The following is a 12,247-nucleotide window of genomic DNA, read 5'->3' on the forward strand; positions in this document are numbered from 1 at the left end:
CTAGTGTCAACTTGAGCTCCTGTTTGTAAGGATGAATGTTCGTGACAAGAGTGTGAGAACTGCAAACAGCTAACACTTCTAGACGAACCTAAATAGACCACGGACATACAGGGCGTGTGCAAAGAAAACTACCGGATCTCTCTAGCTTCGCTTCCAAAATTATGCGGCTTGTCTAACTCAAACTATTTTTGTTTTAATTTGTGGGTACACACTGCATAATGAGGAGGTAAAAAAGTCCCCGGAAACTAAGCATTTCCCCTTTGGTCTTTATCTATGCTGTAACTTAAGAGAAGCAGAATGACCCGGCCACATTAGCTCCTTTTGCTTACACAACTGTTTATCAGAAAGATAAGTCATGGTTGGGTATCACTTCAAGTCAGAAAAACAACTGTCAGCTCTAGAAAGGCATCCTGCATATTGGAATTTTCCGTTTCTTCAGACTGTTAACAAGATCATTGTAATGCCTGTTTCTCCTGCTGAATTAAGTATGAAACAAAATATGGTTATAGAATTTTTTTAAAGTACACACAGGAAAACACTCTTTACAGATCGGTAACGTCTGCAGCAATAAAACATAGTTTAATTATTCAAACTGCCTCTACACTGTCAACAAGGTGCCAGACACTGGCAAGAATGCATAAATGTAACCTAGGTGGAGAATAGTCTACTAATAAGAACTAATTCCATTTTTCATCCAGGACTCTGTTTTTCATTCAGACTCAACTGTTACCAGAAAGATTTCAATCCCTCATTCGTCTTATGCCCCTTTCCCTGTAACATGTCTGGAGACTTCTCTGCCCAGGTTCATAATAAGGTTCAGACCCTCATCTGTGGGTCTATTTTATTTTTCACACAGAGTTTGTGGGCATTTGTGAGCAATAGCAGTGTTGCTTTGAAAGGAAAAGAGGTCATGACGCCTGTTTGAGGAAGGAAACTTGAAAGCAGGCATACTTCAAGAGTCAGGGTGATCATGGAGAATTTGATCTTTGACTTGAAGATATCACATGAAGAGAAACATGTGTTCACTTTGTTTTGGTAGCTACAACAGTTTAGAAGAAAACTGCAGGTCTGGTAACATCCGGGGCATAGGTCAGCCATGCCTCCTCCTTACTAGCTTTACTTTGTTTTATTGGCTTCAGGCTTTATTTTCTGTTTTGTGGTGTGTTCACTGAGCTCAGATACCAGCAAAAAAAAGTATAATTATGTTCTTGTGATGGGTGATTGATCTGAAGCCTACAGAGGCTCAGGCATCTTCCCTTTAGGTGACAGAGCCAAGGTTCAAAATTTCCTCAGAGGGGCAGCCCAGATATGTGGATGTCACAGCTCTGCTTTCTAGGTCCCCCCAGAAAGTTCTGTTCCTTGTGATGATCCGTTTGGTTTTCATTAAGTTCTATCAGAGGAGCATAGTTTTGAAAAAATTATTTAGAAAAAGTACTGCATGTTATGTAGAATTATTGTTACATCCCGAGTTAAGAGAAATATCTTATTTAGAATATGTGAGGAAAGAAATGTGCACAAAGTGTATGAGATAGTCCAAGTATGGGCATGTTTTATTTCTTTTAAATGGCTGCCCTCTTGCACTGCATGTGGGTAGATCCACATTCGGAAGCTACACGGCAGTTGCCAGCCCAAGACCTCTGCAACTTGAGGGTCCCATTTTTGCTTTTCTGTCTATTTTGTTTTTGTCATTTCTTATCCTGCTGAAATCCTCATGGTTAGAGTCTCTAGATTCTGTAGCACTAAAAGCTGCTGTATTGAGTTTTTTCTCTACCCAACTGCTTGTGTCCCAGTTACATATACATGCCTATATTTCTCATTCACAGTATTAATTTTCCCATTTTCTGCTCCAAGAGAGGAAGCTCTTGTACAAAGTATAAAGAATACTATATTAAGTTTGCTTCTGTCTTGCAGTGATAAAGCACTCACCAAAAGCGATTTGAAGAGGAAATGGTTTTATTACATTTACAGGTAATAGTCCATTCAGGGAAGCCAGAGCAAGATCTCCAGACCAAGAATTAGATGCAGAAACTGAATAGGGAGCATGGAGAAACACTAATTACTGCTGTGCTCCCCATGGCCACCTCAGTTTCCTTCTTATGTAATCCAAGGCCATCCAGTCATGTAGAACTATTCACAGTAGGCTGTGGACTCCAACAGAAATCAGTAATCAAGAAAACCTCCCAAATCCATGCCCACAAGCCAATTTGAGGGAGGCACTTTCTGATTTGAGGTTCCTTCTTCCCAGGTGACTCAAGTTTGTGTCAAATTGACAAAAACTAAAGCAGCATAGGCAATTACACTTCTTCTCTTTGTGATTCCACAGTAGAGGAAATATATAAATATATAAATATATATATATATATACATATATATATTACAACATACATTCACACTCCACATTCCCCATGATAATCACAGACACATACATGAAGCAAAGAACACTCTGTAACTCCCCCTCATCAATCTTGTATGCCAACCACTTTAAGAACTGTATCAAATAGTTATGGAGAGAATGGACATCTTTGTCTTTTTTCTGAGTTTGGTGGAAATGAGTTTTCCTGTTTAATTTGATTTGGGCTTTGGGCTTACAAATTTCCTTTATTATGTTGAGGTATGTTTCTTGTATTCCTTGTTTTTCCAGGAATTTTTTTTGAAGATTTATTTATTTATTATACACAAAGCATTCAACTTGCACGTATGCCTGAAGGCCAGAAGAGGGCACCAGATCTGTTATAGATATTTATGAGCCACCATGCTGGGAATTGAACCCAGGGCATCTGGAAGAGCAGCTCATGCTCTTAATCTCTGATCCATTTCTCCAGGATTTTTATTATAAAAGGATGTTGCATTGTGGAAGGCCTTCTCTTCATCTAATGAGATGGTCATTGGTTTTTGTCTTTTAATATGTTTATTTGGCAGATTAACTTTATTGATTATTGATTTACATATATTGAACTATTCTTTTGCCAAAGATCAGCCTCGGCTTGCCTTGGAGAGTGGTTCTGAGAAAGGAATCTCTGGGAGCTGTGAAAAACAGACTTGAAGTCAAATCCTAGGTTACAAACTGACAGCCTATGTTCTGCTAGAGGGACAGCTTTCCAGTTCTCTCTCTCTCTCTCTCTCTCTCTCTCTCTCTCTCTCTCTCTCTCTCTCTCTCTCTCTCTCTCTCTCTCTTTCTCGTCAGGTTTCTCTGAGGGTTTCCAGACAGCACTCTGCTCAAGTCATGTTTTTGTTTGTTCATTTGTTCGGTTGGTTGGTTGTTGGGGTTGTTTTGTTTTGTTCTTTTGAAATTCTAAAATTTCTTTGGATAGTTCATTTCTTGCAGACCAAAAACCTAATCTTTTATTTTAGAGTCATTACCCAAGGCTTTCTTTTGATTATCACCCCAGCTCCTTAATTCTCAGAAGGAGACAGCAAGTACATTTGTTTTTAATATTGCACAAGCACAAGCAATAAGATAGCTGGGTGGGACCCTGCACTGAAATTACCATTCCTATCACATGTGGGCTGGCCTGAACCTAAACTCCCTCTGTCTCAGGCTGACTTTGAACTCAGAAATCTGCCTGCCTTTTTAAACACAAGCAAAAAACTTAGCTGGGTGGAATCTTACCCTGTGATCACCACTCCCTAAACCTCCATTCTTAGTATCTTCCTGACTAGTTTACTCATGGTATAGTAGTCTCTATCCTTTTAAATTTGTGAAGCTCCTTATACAATTCATACTGCATCTTTATAATTTACAGAACTGAAAAATTACATATTTTTGAACTAATGTTTTCAGAGTTCTTTCTCACAGCCTTAAGGGCTGTGCTGAGGGTCTCAGTATTTACTATTTTGCTAAAATATAGACATACCCTCAAATCCTAGACTATGCTGATTCTAATTATAATGCAATCATTAACCTAGGCTGGGAGAATATTTTTTTATAATCGTGGCAGGGAGAATATTTCCCATATACAAACAAGCCTTATGCCTTGTTTACATGCCACAGCAACCATTGACACTTGTGGAAGCCCACACCCTGCTGGCCCTGTTTAGGGGCAGGAACTATGTCACATGGTCCTTTCCATAGCCAAGCTGGACTCAGCATCCCTTTGTCTTTGGAAAAGAGCCAAGTTAATCGTCTTTTTGATGTGTTCTTAGATTTGGATTGCAACTATTTTATTAAGAATTTCTGCATCTTTGTTAAGAAGGAATGTTGATGTATACCTTTCTTTTTTGGTTAGGTCTTTGTGTGGTTTTAGTATCAGAGAAGTAGTGGCTTGGTAAAAAGAATTATAAAATATTACTTTGATTTCTATTTTGCAGAATCATTTGAGGAGTACTGACATTAACTCCTTTTTGATGGTCTGATATAATTCTATACTGAATCCTTCAAGCCCTGGACTTCCTTTGGTTGGGAGATTTGTAATTACTGCTTCTATTTTGCTAGGGGCCATAGGTCTGTGTAAATTGCCTATTTTGTCTTGATTTAACTTCATTAAGTTGTATATATCAAGAAATTCATTCACTTCTGTTTGTTTTTCCATTTAGTTAGAATATAAATTTTCAAAGTATACCCTTTGGTTTCCTGAATTTCCTTGTGTCTTTTGTAATGTTCCCCTATTCATCTCTCATCTTATTAATCATATTTTCTCTCTGTGTCTTTAGGTTAATTTGGATTAGAGTTCGTTAATCTTATTAATATTCTCAAAGAATTAAATCTTTGTTTCACTATGTTTGTTGTCATTGTTTCATTACTGTCAGTGCTAAACTTGATTATTTCTTTCTGTCTATTCTTTTGGGTACTATTTATTCTTGTTTTTCTAGAATTTTCAGATCCTTAAGTTACTAATACTATATTACTCCAGTCTTTTTGTTGTAGGCACTTAGTATAATGAACTTACTGTTTAGAATTATCTTCACTTTGTCTTATAGGTTCAAGTATGTTGTATATTTTCTCTTATTCAAGTCTAAAAGTCTTTAATTTCCTTCTTGATGTTTGTCTTGACCCAATTTTTATTTAGTTGTAAGTTGGTCAGTTCCATGAGTTTGTATACTTTTTGATGTTTCTATTATTGTTGATATTAGCTTTAATCCATGGTGGTCAGACAGGATACAGGGTATTATTTCAATTTTCTTTTATCTATTGAGACTACTTTATATCCTAATATGTGCTCAATATTGGAGAAAGTTCCATGAGATGCTGAGAAGAAAGTATATTCTTTAGCGTTTTCACAAAATATTCTGTAGATATCAGCCAGGTCCATTTGATTTATGACATCATTTAGCTCCAGCATTTTTCTCTATTTAGTTTTTGTTTAGAGGACCTATCTATTGGCAAGAGTAGTACACTAACATCTCCCACTATCAGGGGAGGGTCAATGTGTGATTTTAACTGTAGCAGTTTTCTTTTATGAACTTGGGTACTCTTGTGTTTTGTACATAAATGTTTAGAATTATAATATCCTTTTGGTAGATATTTTTCATTTAATGAGTATATGGTATCCTTCCTATCTCTTTTGATTAGTTTTATTTGAAGTCTATATTTCAGATATTAAAATAACTATATTTGTTTCTTAGGTTTATTTATTTGGAATATCTTTTGCCATACTTTTAAATCAAGATCATAGTGAGATGTGTTTCTTGGATGCCACAGAAAAGTGAATTCTGTTTTCTACCCCACCATGTTGCTCTATGTCTTTTTATTGGAGAAATTGAGACTATTAACATGGAAAGTTATTAGTAAGCAGTGGTTTCTTTTATTATTATTAGTCCTGTTATTTTGTTGCTCTGATGTAGATATTATTTCCCCTTCTTTTGATTTGGTGTTTTTGGATTATTTATTCCTTGTGTCTTTATTGGTCTAGTTAATCTCTTTAGACTAAAATTTTCCTTCTAAGGCATTCTATAGAGCTGCATTTGTAAGTACAAGTTGCTTAAATTTGTTTTTATTCCTGAACAATTTTCTTTTTCCATCAATTTTGATTACTAATTTTACTAGGTCTTGTGGGCTGTCATCTCTGGTCTCTCAGAGCTTGTATAACAACTGTTCAGGCTCTTCTGACTTTCAGAGTTTTCATTCAAAAGTCAGGAGTTATTCTAATAGTCGTGCCTTTATATGTGACTCGGTCTTTTCCTGATGTAGCTTTTAGGTTTCTGCTTTGTTTTGGTTTGTTTTGTCTTGTGTGTTGTTGTTGTTGTTGTTCTATTCATTTAGTGCTTTCATTATTATGTGTAGTTGGGAATGTTTTTCTGGTCTTGTTCATTTGATGTTATATATGCTTCTTGTACTCTGATAGGTACCTGTTTCTTTAGATTGGGGAATTTTTATTCTATAATTTTGTTAAAAATATTTTCAATGCCTTTGTTGTGTGTTTCTTCTCATTCTTCTATGTCTGTTATTTGTAGGTTTGAACTTTTCATAGCATGCCAGATTTCCTTGATGTTTTATGCCTGGACTTCTTTTAGGTTTAGCATTTTTAGTGAGTGAGCTACCCATTTCTATCTGATCTTTAAGTCCTGAAATTCTCTCTGATATGTTGGTGAGAATTTTGTTTGACATCTTGAGTTTTTCATTTCCACTTTTATTTCAATTTGCATTTCTATTGCATTTCTAGTGATTCTATTTCTATGTTCATGTCTTGAAACATTTTTATTATTTTATTACACTGTATTTTCATAGTCTTTATTAAGGCATTTGTTTATATCTTCTGTAAAAATTTCTTACTTGTAATTGCTATTTTTAATACCTTATCTTGTACTTCAACTAAATTCCATTTCTAAGGTTCTATTGAAGTAGTTTCTGGCTTCTAGAGGTGGCATATTTTCTTTGACGGTTATGTTTGGGCTTTTGCTCTGGGATCAAGGCATCTGGAGTTACAATGTTTGGGATGTTTAGTGTAATCAGTGTCTGGTTTTGTCTTTGTTGAATTGTTGTTCCACTCCTTGGTTGTCGTTGACATCCTAGGCCAGTGTGATAGAAAAGTGTTCATGTGCCTACACTGGAGGTGAATGACCTAAAAGAATAGAGATGGGATTGGAGAAAAGGCTGAGAGGGGCATTTGAAGAAAGTTTGGGGGTGGGGGACCAAAGGGGGATGCTCTGGATCTGTACCAAGTGATTGCGTCCCAGGGAAAGGGGGTAGAGGAGAGGAGAGGATGCTCCAGGCAGGCTGCTGCAGTACTTGAAGTAAATCAGAAGAGGCCAGAACAGAAGACAGGAAGGGAAGTGTGGCAAAGGAATGGAGAGGACAAGAAGGCTGAGGGGAGTAGAAGAAAAGATCTTTGGGGACCTTGGATCCACACCATCAGACAGAGTCAGGTTTTATTTTCAAAGATCATTCTGCTTTTTATTTCTTTTTTTGATTCTTTACAATATCTTATCTATGCAATATCTTACTTCTTGTACCTCAGTATTTTGAAATCTCATCTTTTGGGTTGTATTTTCTTGTTAATGATGATGGTCATAGATTCACTGCTATAGGCAATTAGGTTGGTGTAGACTTAGAAAAAGATTGGTATTAGTTACTGGTATTGAGAAACAGACTAACTGAGCATGGGTCCATAACTTGTATGACTCAATGTGTCTTCTATAAAAAGAAGCATGCAGGCATCCCAAGACTAACAACACATTTTGACAACTCTAAAACATATTTAAATCAATAATAACCATAGTCAGTTTTGCACTTAAATACAATTGGAATGTATTTAAAAGCACAAGAGAAATATATTGAAAGATTGAACAAAATACTACACAACAAATCCACCAGGACCCCATAAATAAATTGGCATTGACTCTGTGACCATTAGACACTGATGTTTGGAAGACACATTGTAGTAGAGAGGTCAAATTTGTGCCGAAATGATTTCTTTGAAAAATTTGAAGAATTGATGAAGTTTTACTGTAGATAACTAATATTTTGAGAAGTTATCTGTCCTGCTTTATTACACTTAAAAAAACCCTTAAGGAATGTCTTCAAGGCCACAGACACTAAGAGGTTACAAAGGTAATCTGCCAATCTCATTACTGTTGGTGTGACTTCTGGTCATGAGACCCTTACTCTGCTGCACTCTTGTCTCTAGGTTCAGTTCTTCTGGTGCTGAAGCATTTCCAAGATGGTATATGCTCTAAAACTAAGAATCAAGTCTGGGTAAGATGTCCTAAGCCTCTTGAGAATGGTCCTGTAATCAGGGGCATTCATGTTTGAATCTGACCTTCTCCTTGTGCTAAACTACAAGGACCAGTGAGTGTACCCTCTAAAGACAAAGTAAACAGGAAACTAACCACTGGGACCAGCTGACCCTCCATGTTTAGAAAACACAGCTGCTAAGAGCTCAAAGCTGTCTAACTCACAGTACAGGCATAAAAGAACTCTAGTCAATCTTTCTTCATCAGATTATCTGTGGCTACCTAGATTGGCCTTATATGCAGAGTAAACAATGGCACCATCAAAATCCTGACATCCTGGAGGAGGGCTAATTGAAGTCTTTTTGTGGGTGTACAGTCAAATAATGCTTTGCACTGGTCTTAGCCTTTTGCATTTATATGGGCACATTCAAGACATTCACACCACATGAACCTAGCATATAACTGCAAGGGGGAACAAATAGGTTTCTTTTTTCTCCCAGTGAGAGCCATACTAAAGGGTGCTGCAGAGGCCATGTCACATTGATCTGGGCTAGGCTTTATTATACCATCTGGCTCCTTTTCTAGGGATATCCTTAACTAACTCATCAGGGCCTTCTCCCCTATACATCCGTCCACGTGAAAACAACAAAGGGAGTCAATTGTGCTGTTTCTCTGTGTGAGCCCCCATACCAGGCTTGTTAGCAGAAGCCTCCTTCACCCAGCCTGCCTAGCCTCCCTTTCTCAGTCAGGAGTCTTCATTTAAGTCCCTTTTAATGAGAGGAGCTGAGCACTAACTCAATAGTTCCAACCTTCCTCTTAAAGAAACTTGAAGGGTGAACTCCACCCTCCCAGCACAGCTACATCCAACAGCATTCCTAATAAGATTCTGTAATGTTTCCCTATGGTATTTATGCAGTGCCTACACAGTTTTATTTTCAGAACCACTGTTCTCCTTTTCAGAATAACTGTGTTATAAGAAACTTATTCCATTTGAAGTAGGACCCATCCCTTACTGCTTTCCCAAAATAGCTTGTGGATTTATATTATTATAACAACCTATGAGTAATATATACTGCTGGAAATAGTGGTCACTCTGAGTCAAATATTAGAAACCCCTTCAACCAACCAGCTTCTTCTACTAAGTCCTGGACTGACTATTACTTCATTGGGTAAAGCTTATTTACTGAAGAGGTATGTTTGGCAGTCAAAAAAGGAGGAACAGCTGTAGGAGTTAGTTGTGTTTCCATTGAACTCAGTGATTCATTTGGAACTATATAAGCCATTTAACCAAGAGGTATTTAAATAAAGTGTGGCCCAGGGTAGCTTGCTGACTTGTGGTGCTAATTCTTTTGATTTGAAAAGAATCCATATGGCTCTCAGACGAGTGAGTTGTGACATCACCGGGAAGTCTATTCTTCCTGTTCTTTTTGTCCTCGTTCCTGTCTTATATTTTCTTCAAATATAGAGTGTTTTGTTCAGTGATGTGTACAGGCAAATTTCACAGTGATTCATGTTGGGGCACATGACAGTCTTCAAACTCACCATCAAGAATCTTGTTATTATTAAATGGAAAAGTGAAACCAGTCCACATTTCCACATCTTTCCTTTACTTGGCACAGTCCAGTCAGGCTTGCTTAACACTAACAGTCAAACTTCTGCCTCTGCAAGACAGGGCTTAAACGCTGCTGCCGCTAACCTGTTCTGCATCAGACATCTTTAGAGGTCCACATGATTAACTCAGGGACTTCATCACAAGCTGTAAAACTTTGCCATTTCAATAATAATTTTGTCACTGTAACGAAGCACATCATTCAAGTTTACAAATGCTGTTCTCAAAATGATCACCAGCAGTAGCAGACCCACCTAGGGGCTTTCTAGAATTACAAACTCTTAGGCCATAGCACAGAATTTGAATACAAACTCAGTTTGAGCAGTTTACCAACCTGTTTTGACAACATCTCTCTGTGATGGTTGGTATAATGCCAACTTTCCCCAAAATAGAAGTACTTGAGCAGGGAGGCTCACCAGAACTGTTCTAATTGCCTTAATGGTTTTGAAAAGAGCCCCAGCCCCCAAGTGTGGCAGCACCATTTGGTAGCAGTCCAGATAAAAACAGATTGGGGCAGAAAGAAGATTATTTGCCTTCTCCCCATTGCTATTCCCTCTTCGTTGTTTGGACTTTTTTTCCTACTGCTGATTTTTATAGAGTTGTTCTGCTGCTAATTCCTTTGTTCATAACAGAACCAGTGTTTTAGACTCCCATTCTTGACTGAGGCCAGTGGCTCCCAGGAACTTCTCAGCTTTTCAGTTTCAGATCAGGACTGCTGAGGCACCCCCATCCCCTTGAAACAGGTAGGTGAGCACTATTTAGAAGCCTCTCGGTGAGCTACTATTTTAATGTAAGTTTATTTATTAAATTCTTTTAGAATATATTCATCCTATCAATTCTGTTTCTCGGGAGAACCCTGACTGGTCAAAGCTTCATTGACACATTTAGCAGAGCAGAGCTTACCTGCTCCTTAACCAAGGAAGTATTCACAAAGACATCTTCCACTTACTGTATATAACTCACAGCTTAAAAATAAAAGAAAGAAAAGAAAAATCACAGTAGCCAGACAGTACAGGACATATAAATAATCTTTTCTTAAAACCTTTGTCGTTAGTAGAAACATGCTGAATTTTAATATTATATTGTTCACAGTCGAATCCATTTCATCACATTAATCATAATCTTCTTTCTGGAAAGGGAGTGCTGTTGAAAGGGAGGGACCAGTGACGAAGCAGTAAGGCCATGCTGTGTATGGCAGGCATCCTTCCTCAGGTGCCTCTCAACTTAAAACCTGTACGTGTTTTAAATGTTTAGTCATAAGAATCTTCACCTGTGAGAATTTTTTACTTCTGCATTTCTAAGCTAAAGCACTTCTTTGAATGGTATCTCAAATGGCAAAGTTTCCACGGCCTCTCTAACTGGCTTTCTTCTCACATTGGTTTTGCTACTTTTACATTCTCCAGTCACCTTGACTGAGCCTTTTGGTCCTGTACAGTTTTCAGTCTGTCCTATAATTCATGTCTCTTTGTCTGTTTCTGCATCTATTTAATATCTGATAGTATCTCTTTTCTTCTGTTAGTCACAACTCTCTAGATTCAGAGTCTAGAAGAGCAGTAAGAGATGTGGGAAGAGCATTATAAAAGGGGATTCACTAGAATGAGCCTTGCATGCTAAAGAAGCTGAGACCCCAGTTACTGCTCAGTCCATGAAGCTGGATGGCCAGGATCGAAACCCCGTGAAAAATGCCTGGAAGATTCCTAGATAGCCACTATTCTTCAGGTTGGAATGTCCAAGGTGCTAGGTGGTGGCTGAAGTCAGCAGAGGTAAAAGTAGGAGCCACAAAAGGAGGGATAGATAATCTCACTCAGTTGGAAGCAAAGACAGGCAGGCAGGAAGCGCTGTCCTTTTCTCAGATCTCTTTGTAATCCAGACCAAATAGAGGAAGGCACTGTTAACTCAAAAATTCTCCTGAGTTAATCCTTTCTGTAAATGGCCCTGCAGATCAGACTAGAAGTGTGACACTTGAATGACTCCAGATCCTGTTAGGTAGACAATCAAGATAAGTCATCAGACCCCCCTTGTGAAGGAAAACCTTTAGCAAAGGTTCTCTTCATAGAAGAGTGTGTCAACAGATCTGGGAGAGTTTGCTTTTAACATACTGATTCGCCATTTCTGATTCTGTTTGCTTGTCATCTTTGCATATATCTTCCTGTCTCTGGCATAACTCATGTCTTTATCCAAGTTAGAAGTGGATGCTCTTGGCCAGATTAAGGATAAGATGATACAAACCAGAGGCCATACATAGACAGTGTCACCTACCTACCCCTCTGGATGGATATGATACAGAATATGGATATGTTGGTGCCCCCTCCTTGGGGAGGTTTAGCTTTGGATCTGACTGAGTATGAGGTGGGCTGACCTGAAAGCCCTATTCTCGTGCCACAGCCCACTCCAGTGCCTTTTCTCATGCCCAGCTCTTGTATAAGCTGATCCACAGCGCCCTGCTGCTTTCTGCTGAATCCAAAGCTATGTCCCTTAAAGCAACATTCTTGGTCCAGTTGTACTGTGAGCTAGAGACATGTTAAAACA

The sequence above is a fragment of the Rattus norvegicus genome, chromosome 4, assembly GCF_036323735.1.
Source record: "Rattus norvegicus strain BN/NHsdMcwi chromosome 4, GRCr8, whole genome shotgun sequence".
Classification (NCBI taxonomy): domain Eukaryota; kingdom Metazoa; phylum Chordata; class Mammalia; order Rodentia; family Muridae; genus Rattus; species Rattus norvegicus.